This window comes from Hippopotamus amphibius, chromosome 8 (assembly GCF_030028045.1).
Source record: "Hippopotamus amphibius kiboko isolate mHipAmp2 chromosome 8, mHipAmp2.hap2, whole genome shotgun sequence".
Lineage (NCBI taxonomy): Eukaryota > Metazoa > Chordata > Mammalia > Artiodactyla > Hippopotamidae > Hippopotamus > Hippopotamus amphibius.
In genome coordinates, this window is record NC_080193.1 from 104,850,699 (window position 1) to 104,863,151 (window position 12,453).

Sequence of the window (12,453 nt, forward strand, 5' to 3'; positions counted from 1 at the left end):
CATTCTCGGTCATTTAAAAAATTTTGGACCTAATGTGTATGCAGAGTACCTCTACCTTGAAAGGAATCTGCTAATTTTGCTTGGAATCTTCTTGGATCCTCCTGTCTGGGCAACATTATCAGGGCTTCTTACTCATTAGCTTCTGGTTGTGCAGTGAGAAGAGACAAGCCATCAGGAGCTGGGAGGTGGGTAAGACAGGTAGTTATTTCTTTAGTTCCCTTCCTGTAGACTGCCAGATTGTCATCACTCCTCTCCAGGTGACCTCCTCATCACGAGTCTCTAACTTCAAGGTTTGGAAACCTAAGATCTGGAAACCCATCACTTCTCTGGTCCCTTCCAGACAGGGGTGGTAAGAGCTCCACTATTACTAGTCCTAGAGGACTGCCCTATTCCTTGTGGTTTCCCCATACCATTTTTTTAAACAGCCTTTTAAAAACCCTCCTGGGATTATCCCAATTTGATTTTTGCCATTAATTTCCTGCTAGGATTCTGACTGACACAGACCAGTTGGTAAACCTCCTTTCCAGTGTTGCAAAAAACATAATCGTGTACAACTAAAGAGTGTTGATGGGATGTAGCTCTCCAACCACCCAGCATCAAAGTCCATGTGAAACACCAAAGACTACTCAGGATAAAACTATTTTTAAAATTCTACTCCTTATTTTCAAGTTACTATTAACGTTTTTCTAATAAAGAAAAAAAGCCAAATTATGCAGAGAATTTGTTTCATTTTTCAATCCCCTCCCTGCCCCCTCACAACCCCCATGAGATATTCACCTTCTGTCATTACACATATGGGCCTGTATTCTTAACACTCAGCAGAGCCTCATCCTTTAGCAAAGAGTTACAAATGGCTTTCTTGCTTCTGATATTAAAAACCCTGAGTGTGAATTCAGGTTGCCACCTGACCATACTCTTTGTATTCCTTATATTTTTAGTAATGTGCCCATACCTCACTCAGTCTGCCTGCATTTTAGCACTCTGTATTCAAAGCTGTCATCAGAAGGCTGCACCCTATTTAAACCTACTGTGGCTGTTTTCTTTTAAAATCCCTCGTTAATATCTATTTCTTAATGTGACATGTACTGTTAACATGTGGGGGTTATTTTGATATGACTTCCAAAGTCATAAGCAACTCTTTTCCTGGGAAAACTTCCCAGATTTAAAAAAATCAGTATATTTTATTTCATCTCTATGGCACTCTCTAGAACACAGTGCTTATTTGTCTTATTGTAAGATCAGTATTTCCTCCCTCATCCGCCTTATGAAATGAGACGGTTTGAAATAATCCAGAAGAGACTTTCTTGGGAAGAGACTATCTTTGGGAATTTCCCTTAGTGACGATACAAGCTCAGAGAATGCTAGAGCTTTGGGAGCCTTAGCAATAATCTAATTCAAAGAGCTCCATTCATAGGTGAAGAAACCAATCGAGGCCAGAGAACTCACTGAAGGATGCACAACATGTTATTGGATGACTTAGAACTAGAAACAAGTTCTCAAAATTCTTGGTCTAGTGCTTTTTGTACTACACCTTACTTTTTTTTAAAAGAAAAACGTTATACAGTCAATTCTCATTCATTTGCAGAACTTATGTTCTATCAAGTCACTGCAAAGACTGAATAGCAGCTACTGAACCACTGCTCCTAGGGTGAAACAGGGTTAGGGTCCTGTGAGCCTTTGGTCATAACGTTTTTGTCAATGGTCAATGCATAACCTTGTTGTGTGTGCATTCTTGTTTAAAGACTTTTTATGTGATGTACATTGTTGGTTCATTAACACTAAGGCAGAGTGCTGCCTTGTCCACCTCAGCTGGGAATGTGCACGTGGAGCAAATCAAAGTTTTCATGCCTGCAAATGTTCGCGAAAGAACCACAACTACTGCTTTGGGGGTTTCAAATAAATTTTAGTGATTAGATGAATTTGAAGGTATGAAATCCACAAATAACGAGGATCAACTGTATATTGAAAAGGTGATTAACAAATCTATGGATGTGGGAGTTCCCTGGTGGTCCAGTGGTTAGGACTCTGCACTTTCACTGCCTTGGCCCCAGGTTCAATCCCTGGTCAGGGAACTAAGATCCCGCAAGCTGCACAACATGGAAAAAAAAAAAATCTATGAATGGAACAAATTAGAGTGCAGAAGAGGTGTTGTGACAACACTGGAACATTTTTTTTATAGAAATAATAGAATTTCTCTGTAAAGAACAGGTCTTTAAAAAATTTTTTCTTTGTCCTAATTTCCTTATTTTTCTCCAGGTACCTGCTCTGCTGCTCATCACGACACCCGTCTGCTTCCCTCCCATCGCACTGAGAATGCTCTTGCTAGCTTATCAGCTCTCTGCATCTTGCCTAATCCAGTGTTCAAATCGCATTCTTCATCTTACTTAACCTCTAGCATCATCTGATCACTCCAGCCCTCTTGAAATGTCTTCTCACTTAGCTTCCAATGCAGAACGTTCTCTTGGTTTTCTCCTGCTGTATGAGCACTACTTCTCAATCTCTTCAATAGACGTTCCTCTCCCCACCCCTACCACCATCTCTAAGTTTCAGAATGCCCAGGGCTTAACCCTTTGCTCTATTCTCCATACTACTTTCTAGTAGAGCAGGTAGAAGTAATACATATTTAAAATGTTTTTTGTAATGGGGCAAGTGAGGGTGACAGCCATTGGCTGAGCCCAGCGTGCAATTGCCACCTACCTTAGGCACCGAAAGGAGCACTATCTCCACATGGTGTAATAAAGTCTGGAGAAACACCTGTACTACATGACTCCCAGATTTGTAGCTTCAGACTAGACTTCTCCTCTGAGTGCCAGAATCGGACTCAAATACTCAGTTGCCTAAAAAATGCTGTACCCTCTCGTGATGGAGTAACATGAATTTACCTTCCATTTTAAACAACAAAAATACTTGATAAAAGATTTGAGGCAGATGTTTTAAGACTTAGGACAATAGGAAGTACAATTCTGTGATCCTCAAGACAAGGGAAACTATTGTAGTCAGCACTACAATTACCATACCTTTTCAGTAGGAGGAACAAGGAGGAGATCCCAAGGAGAGTGTAGCAACTTTGGTTTCTCTGCGTCCAGGAGACAGATTACTGCTCAGGGTAGTGGAGGCACCTAGAAGTTGTAAAGCAGAGTTCCAGAGAGGAGGGACTACACGTACAAAAAAAGAGCTCCAGAAATGTACATAGGGATCCCACTGAGGTTTTACTAAATACTAAGGCATGCCTGCATAATATTGAAGTCCATGAGGTTGAGCAAAGAGGAACCAGGAAACTGAATGGTTTCCAAACTCATAGAAGTCTTCTGAGAGTTGTTCAAGTTTTCACCAGCCAGAGTAGAGAACCCTTGTTAAATACATCAAGAATTCAGTAATTAAGCACCAGAAAAGTTGTGCCTTCATAGTGAGGCTAACTTTGCCCTAAAATAAAAGTTATATAGACCCACCCAACAAAGACTGAAAACTAGCCTTGAAAGGGTTGACCTCATCCATAAGCAACTTAACTGCCTACTAAAACAAAACCCAGTTTTTTTTAAAAAGATAGACAATAAAATCCAGACACTCAACATAAAATCCACAATGCCCAGCACCCAATAAAAAATTATTACACGTTCCAAGAAGCAGGAAAATGTGACCCATGATAGGATAAATGGCTGTCAATAGAAATACGCCCAGAAATGATAGCAGTGATGGTATTAGCAGACATGCACATTAAAATGCCTAATCTAAAAATGCACATAGTAAGGAAAGAAATCAGTGATATGCAAAAGAACCATGTGGAACTTCTTGTGTTAAAAATCACAATATCCAAAGTGAAAAATTCTCTGGATGGGATTAACATCAGATTAGACATTGGAAAAGAAAAGAGTAGTGAATTTGAAGGTAAAGCAATAGACTTATCCAAAATGAAACAGAGAAAAAAAGACTGAAAAATCCCCCAGAATCTCTGTGATTTGAAGACAATATTGAACAGTCACATATACATGAAACTAGAGTAACAGAAAAAAATATTTGAAGAAATAATGACCAAACATCGTCAAACTTTGACAAAAACTATAAATCCACAGATCCAAGATACTCAACAAACCCCAAGCAGGACAAACACAATGAAAAACACATCAAGACACATCATAAGCAAACTTCTAAAAACCAAAGATAAAAATTTTGAAGTACTGAGGAAAAAGATGCATTGTATATAGAGAAACAAAGATAAAAATTACTGCGCTTCGGTTTACCTCAAAAGCTGGTACAAGAGTGTAAAGCAATTATATTTCAATAAAGAGCTTTAAAAATTTACTGTATTATGACTTATTTTCACAAGCTCTTTAAGCCAAAAGACAATGGGAGGATATCAATAAAGTGTTGAAAGAAACTATCAACCTAATTCTGTCCTTACTTTGGAAATATTTATTTTTAAATGGAGAAATAAAGACTTTCAGTCAAACAAAAGCTGAGATGATTTGTTGCCAGAAGAACTGCTCTACAAGATATGTTAAAGTGGAAAGAAAACTTTACAAAATGAGCAAAAAACATAAATAAATGAGAAAAAGTCAAATTATTGATGTTGGGAATGAAAGTAGGAGCATCACTGCAGACCTGACAAACGTTAGGAAAATGATAAGGGAATATTAAGCCCAACTTTGTGCCAACAGATCCAACGAGTTAGATGAAATGAACAAATTTTTTGAAAGACACAAATTTATAAAAACAAGCAAAAATAGAAAATATAAATAGTCCTATTTCTGTTAAAGAAATTGAATTCACAATTTAAAATTTTACAACAATGAAATTTCCAGGACCAGTTGGCTTCACCATTGAATTTTATCAAACATTCAAAAGGAATTACCAGCACCATAAAAATTCTTTCAAAAAATTGAGGGAAAGGGAGGATATTCCAACTTGTTGCTCCATGGTCGAGTGTGTTGTCTCTACTAGACTCTAGTAACATGCTACAAACACTTGGCCATGGCACCAGATGATCATGTCTTCATGATCATCTGGGTTTTATTGAACGCACCAAGTGATGAAGTCTGACATTCCCAGTGTAGCCTGTACTAAGATGGAAATGTTACATCTAGGATAAACCCCAAATATTACCAGAGGGCATGAATAAGCTGGGGATGAGCAGGTAGCACAGACCCCCAAGTCACCCAGCTCAGAGATCTCCTTCCTTAAGCTTGCAAGTATAGCCATATGGAGGTGTCCCATAAAATCAACTGAAAAAGGAGGGAAAAGCCTGAGTTTGGTTTACAGATGGATCAGCTTAGCATGTGGGAACAAGTTAAAAATGAATGGGAACTGCATTGTAGACACATCCAGAAGTGGCCTTGAAGATCAATAAAAAGACAAAACCCTCGCAATGGATAGAGCTATGAGTGGTCCACCTGGTCATCCACTTTGTGGAAAGAGACATGGCCCAAGGTGAGACTATATCAATATCCTAGGACAGTAGTCAATGGACTTGCCATCTTGTCAGGGAGCTGGAAGGGAAAGAATTGAAAAATAAGAGATCTAGGATGAAGGCATGTGAATGAATATATGAGAGTTGACGGAAAGTATGAAGATTTTTATATCATACATTAACAAAAAGGCTCAATCAGCAGATAAAATAGTTTGGCCAGTTGACATGAACAGTTTTCAGTATTGGTGTCCCCTGAACTGGCATGCTTGGAATATTAACAGGGTGCCAGTGTGGCAGAGATGAAGGCTATCCATGACCTCACCAGCATGAACTTCCAAGGCAAATCTAACTACCAACAGCCAAACTCACCTACCCACTGGGATTTGTTTTTCCCATCCCTGCAACTCTGGGTCTGCAGTGCTCTGATTCTCAAAGAGGGTGCACTCTTACCAGGGGACACAGAAAAGTTTACATTGAACTATGACTTACAGTTATCTCCAGGGCACTCTTGACTTCATGTGCCCAGGAAACAATAAGCAAGAAGAGGAATCGCTGTCTCTGTAGGGATAATTGACTCTAATCAGCAGGAGGAGTTAGGGCTGCTGTTATGCAATGGGGACAGGCAGAAAACACGTGGAACCCAGGTGATTCATTTGGGCACCCCGGGTACTCATTTGTGCTCTTGTATTGTGATTGTGAATGCTCATGTGCAGCAATCCCAGCCTGAGAAGGGTCTTATTACCATGAGCTCAGACCACTCAAGTATAAAGGTTTGGTTAAACCACCTGGTAAGCCACCAAGACTCTCTGCTCTCCTTTAACAGGTGTCAGATCTTCAGTTATGAAGTCTCTCCTGAATATTGCATTTCCTCCCCCTTTATCCTTCACAGGAATTTCCTTGAGTAAATCACTTGCACAGCTAGTCCCATTTTGGCATCTGCTTCTTCGAGGAGCCAAACTGAGAGAGAAGGGAACTTGATCAACTTGATAAAGAGCATCTACACAGTATCTACAGTATCACACTGGATGCCCTCCCTTTAAGGTAGGGAACAAGGCAAGTACACTCATAGTACTCCAATTCAACACTGTATTGGAGGTCCTAGCCAGAGCAATAAGGCAAGAAAAAAGAAATAGAAGGCATACCTATTAGACTGAAGAAAATAAAACTGCTTTTACTCACATATACATGATTATCTATGTAAAAAATCCTAAGGCATCTATGGAAAACTTACTAGAACTATTAAGTGAGTTTAGCAAAGTAGTAGGATACAAGATCAATGTACAAAACTAAAGGATAATTCTAAATTACAAAACTAAGCAATAGGAAATTGAAATTAAATAATCAATATAATTTATAATAGCATCAAAACCCATGAAATTCCAAAATGTGTATTTAGAAGCCACCTGAAACTTAATGTGACCAAATTCTTAATTCTCACTCACTTCTCCCAATGCTATCTCCATCCATAGTACCTACATTCTGTCAGCTGTCCAGACCAAAGCCCTAGAATCTATTCTTTTCTCCACTTCACCTCATATTCAGTCCATCAACAATTCTGGTATACTTTTAAAACACATCTAGAATCCTGTTACTTTCACCACCTTTCCTAGAGCAGTTCATCACTATCTCCCTTTCATGATCTTCTAACTGGCCTCTGTGCTTCCATTTGTTGTTGTTTCTGTGGCTATGACCTCACAGGCAAACATTTCTCTGAGGAGGATGTCATAGCAGAACAGTCCTGTCTCCTGAGTAAAGGCCTCCATGGAACCTCAGTTCTCTGACTTGCCAGGACATGGTAGGGAATAGTGGGAGAGGAGGTAGTAATTTTCATCAGCAGAATTGTTTTAATCTTTGTTTTATGGTATTTTTTGCTTAAATAAAGATTGCTTGCATCTGTGAATTTCTGTGGCTAGGGATGGTGATTTGGTGTGGTTTACAAGATTCCTAGTTCAAGAGCTCCCTCTGTTGTCAGTGTAGCATAGTGTGGATTTTTTATTTTTTAATTAAAAAAAATTTTTTTAACTGTGTTTATCTGGTGTGTATCTGTGTGTGTGTTCAGGACATTGATGGGAGGAAGTTGTTCTTTGATTTTTTTTTTAATATTCTCCTGTCTTTAAGGATCCTAACTTTCCTACTCTTTCTTTTTCCCTCTTCACTGTGCACTTTTCTAAAAGCATTTCTCCCTGCTCATTAAAACCACCCCTCTTTTGCCTCAAAAAGTTGCCTTCCCAAGATGCCACCTTGAGTCCTGTACACACTTTGTCTCTTTCCTGATCTTGCTTTAATCCACAAAGACTCTTTTCTGGCATTTTTGCATGTAAGGTGGACTTTCCCTTCCTCTGATTTTACATCAGTCTATGGCCTTTTCCTGCTTCTCTCTTCCCTGCATTCTTCCCCAGACTGCCCTTCTGCCCATGCAGGCTTGGGCAGCAGGAGCAGGAGGGTAGCTTGCTGGGATTAGATGTTTACTTTTTTATCTCCGGTAATTTGAAGTTCAGACACTCTGTCTTTTATTCACGCCAAGGGCATGCTTTTATGTAGTTTTCTCTGTTATTACTATTTTTTTTGAAGGAATGTGTTGGGAGATATGAACTCACATAGCAACAATTACCTTGGTTATAGAATTTCTTAGTTCCTCACCTTTCAAAATCTGGGCAACACTGTGCATAAAATTTCTTTCCAGGAAGAGCTGTATCCTGCTAGAGGTAGGATTCAATTGACCTCTGAGGAGCCATCAGAAAGAGTTCTATCTGAAAAAAAAAAAAAAAAAGGCAATGTAAAAAAATAAATTAAATAAATAAATAAATAAATAAATAAGGACTTCTTCCAAGTGAACTGAATAAACATCTTATTTTATCCTATGAGTAGAATGACTAATGACAAAAACAATCAAACTTCTTTTTCTAAAAAAAAAAAAAAAAGAGTCCTATGAAATCAGGACTGATTCAGGATCCTTTCAGAATCCATGTTGATGGTGATCCGCTAATATTTATTTACCAAAACTTCAGGTAAACATTTGAGGAAATATTTATTGAATATGCTGAGGATTTCCATTCTGATATTTTTAATTTTGGGGGGCTGGCTTAGAATAGAATTCCCTTATTTCAGTAAAGGCAGCAGGAGTTCTTCAGGGAGAAGCTCAGCTACAGTTTTCTCTTCCTTACCCATATTGCTATGCCATGGCTTTCATTCTGGTTTAAGTTTGCTGGAAATATCTTTATGTGCAAAGATTATTATGAGATATTTTACGCACTTTTTTTGCAAAGTCATCAAAATCTGATGTGTATTTTACAATTTCAGCACATCTCAGTTTGTGCTAGCCATATTCCAAGTGCTTAATAGCCACATGGGTTAAGTTATGGGTGATTTAAGAGTGTAATCAAAAGTTATTAATGTGTTTAAAATATATAAAAACTAAAATATAAGATCACTTATAACAACATGTGTAGTAGACTGGATCATGGTTCCAATTTGTCATGCTTCCTTGTATTAGAATTACTCACCAAGGGCCCTTGCTCTGTAATTTTGAAATTCCTCCTACTGAAAGAAATATACTTCCCTGCCCCACTGATGTTGAGCTTGAGCACTTGGCTTGCTTTGGCCAATGGAATATGGGTGGAAATGTTAGTGTGTGCATTCTGGGCCAATGCTTTAAGCCTCTTCCCTTGATATGAAAACAACATTTTCTGGGTAGTCACTGACCCAAGAAAGATAAAAGACATGTGGAACAGACCTACACCCAACCTGCAACCTAGATCCTGGAATCCAAAGACCAGATCCCAGAGCCTGAAGTCCACCTTAGCCTGGCCAAGTTGCAGATTTGTGAATCAGAAATAACTGCTTATTGTTTTAAGCCATTGGAGTTTAGGAGTGGTTTGTTACATAGCATTATTGAAGCAGTAGCTGACTAATACATTACCTAAAATAGAAGCAGGAGGGCAAACACTGACCATCTGTTGGGGAAAAGTCCTAAAATGTCCATTTAATGCCAACTCATGCATATCAGATTGGGTACCCCAAGAACTGGGGTTAATAAATAGAGCATCTCAAATATCCACACTTGTAGCAAAAATCAGGGATTAAAAAAAAAAGTTAGCAAATCAAAAGGTAAGATGAGATCATATAACATTTTCTACATATCCCAAACCAGTATTCCAATCCTGAAATCAAGCTGATTAGTGTCATTACAAGTTGGTCCCAAAGAAACCTGTGCAGTGGTTCACAAACACGTAGCTGATAGTTCTCTAAGTTTGTTTCTATTTAGCAAAAATAACAAGAGTTTACATTTGTAGATGTCAACGCATTACCAAGTACTTCTCCATTAACTTACTTCTGTTCAGTATCCCTTCAAGATAGTCAGAATATGGACTTCCTAGGTGGCGCAGTGGTAAGGAATCCACCTGCCAAGGCAGGAGACACGGGTTCGAGCCCTGCTCTGGGAATATTCCACATGCCACGGAGCAACTAAGCCCGTGCGCCACAACTATTGAGTCTGTGCTCTAGAGCCCGTGAGCCACAACTGTTGAGCCCATGTGCCACAACTATTGAAGCCCACGCGCCTAAGGCCCATGCTCCACAACAAGAGAAGCCACTACAATGAGGAGCCTGCGCACCACAATGAAGAGCAGCCCCCGCTCGCAGCAACTAGAGAAAGCCCATGTGCAGCAACGAGGACCCAACGCAGCCAATAAATAAATAAAATATATAAATAAATAAATTTAAAAAAAAAGATAGTCAGAATAGGTTACCCCCATTTTATAGATGAATAGACTGAGGTTCAGTAAGGTATGTTGCTTGCTTAAGGTCCATGATTAATAAATAATGAAACAAGGTCTAGATGCTATCTCCTTCAAACCAACCTTACTGTGTTTTTATTATCTATTATTATCTGTGTAGACATTCTTAAAATTATAGATTTCCTAAAATGAAGATCATCGAGTCTTCTCAAAACACTTTCCCAAGGGTTCAAGGTTTGTTCCTTAATGCACTTATCATAGTGCAGATGTTCAAACTGTAGGAAAAGCATTAGTTATGGATTAAAAAGTCTATGCTGATGCTCCACTAGCCATTTCTAGGTAATTTAGTACTAATAGCTCTACAAAGTGAATGTGTTTTAATTTGTTTGTTTTGTTTTCGTATCATATGGATTCATAAGTGGGCAAGTATTAATTTGATTATGGCAGGGCTTTCCAAAGAGGTTGATTTGCAAACATCATAATTGTTGACTCATTAATGAACACGAACTCACACTATTTTACCATTTGTTAGTGAATGAAAGCTACTTCATTTTTCATCCTTATGCTTGAAGTTGGTGGTATCTTATCTGGTATCTACAACGAGGAACAGCACCATGCAGCCCCCTGAGTCCCAACACGTTGTACTTCTGTCAGTGAAAGCATTCTACCTACCATGTTTCCTTTAGCAACATAAGGAATCTACAACAAGCAATGGCTTGGTTCTAAAAGAAAACCTTCAGCCACTGAGGATGATTTCTTTGAGCCAATAGTTGCCATCTTGTTTATAAGGAAAACGCAGCCATTTTCTTTACTGTATATACAAGTTCTGCAGAGCTGTTTGTTTGGTTTTTAACAAAGACAATACAAAAATAAATTAGACCTCGATTTGGTTTAGGTAAGCAATCTTTTGAGCCACAGCTGTATTGCTAACTGATCCATAATTGCTCTGCATTTATGAGGTACATAGTTTATTCTCTCGCTTGCCACACAATAGGCCGTGCAAGTTAAAGAGCTCCAAGTTTCAAGGACTGGAGTTTTTGGGTGCCTGCCAGGACTGATCTGTTTAGCAAACAAGCTAGAGGGTGCTTATTAGTAGGTTGTGGCTTGCAGACCATGAAACCCCTGGGGCCAGATGCACTGATCAAATGGTGGATCTATATACCAGTGAGGCCATTGGATGAAAAGGGGAACGGCACCACATTACTAAATATGCTTCTCATAGGCCTTAATTACGCCACTGTAAATGACTTCTTTTGTAACTCTTTCTGTTGGTCCAGAAAGGCTATTAAAGATTAACATAGGAACTATTTTTCAAATTAAAATGTAGACAATTCTGATGAGTTACAGCTATATTATTCACAGTACAAGAACAAGACCCAGTTAGATTGGGAAAGTGAAGAGTCATATTTCTAGTGGAACAAAATACATTTTATTTTCTCTAGTTGCATTTCTTTTTTAAAAAATTGCTAGTCTTCTCTGCCCCCTGCTTAGAATTTTGTTTCTATTGAGTGACTCAGGGTGGCTTGAGGCTTTAAAATTAATGCCTGGTAGAGTATCATTGAGGCCTTAGAAGAATGAAGCTAGTCTGATCTATGTTACATCAAAAAAAATCTGAATAATGTCATCCTTTGCCATTCTTGGTCTCACACATTTTTTTCTGCTGCCTTCACTTAAATTTTAAGGCCATACCACACAATGTACCTTATGAGTGTTGTTATATTTTAATAGAAGCTGTTTCAAGAATATAGATGCATGATTGGAGAAATTTTTGAGTCAGCCCAGTATGTCATTAATAAAAACTTTTTTGTCTCTTGCTCTGCTGTTGATTGGTTAATGATCTGCTCTTTTAGAGCGTAAATATATGCAGTTTATTGTCTGTTAACTGTATCTCAATAAAAGTTCTTAAAAAAAAGTTGACCAGAAGAAAAAATATGTATATACATTTGAAACAACAAAAAAAATCTGCTCTTTTAAAATTAGGGATAATTATCCATTAAATACTAGTCTCATAAAGTTATGTACACATTTGGTATAGAAGAGAGACTGGACAACACAGAGCTATAATATTTGTAAAATGATAATGAGTGACCCTAAATACAATTTGCATTCAAGGCAGAGCCATCTATATTATGATGATGTGACAAAAGAACAGCATAAAACAGTTTTGTAAATGCAAATGATATTTCAAACCCAAATTTGAGAAATTCTGGTAAACAGACCAAACTAAAAACAAATTTACAGTTTCACGATATTCTGTACTTACTTTACCATCTGTAATATTGGCATGACTAAAGTAATTTTTAGTGATTTAGG

At 38.2% G+C, this 12,453-nt stretch overlaps 1 protein-coding gene and 1 non-coding gene across 2 annotated transcripts in view; both read left to right on the forward strand.

The window, feature by feature from the left end:
* Positions 1 to 12,453, forward strand: part of FTCDNL1 (formiminotransferase cyclodeaminase N-terminal like) — a 170,166-nt gene that overhangs the window by 151,146 nt on the left and 6,567 nt on the right. The window lies entirely within an intron of this gene.
* TRNAE-UUC (transfer RNA glutamic acid (anticodon UUC)) lies at positions 2,000 to 2,072 on the forward strand. Its single transcript has one exon. It is a non-coding gene; the product is annotated as a tRNA-Glu (tRNA).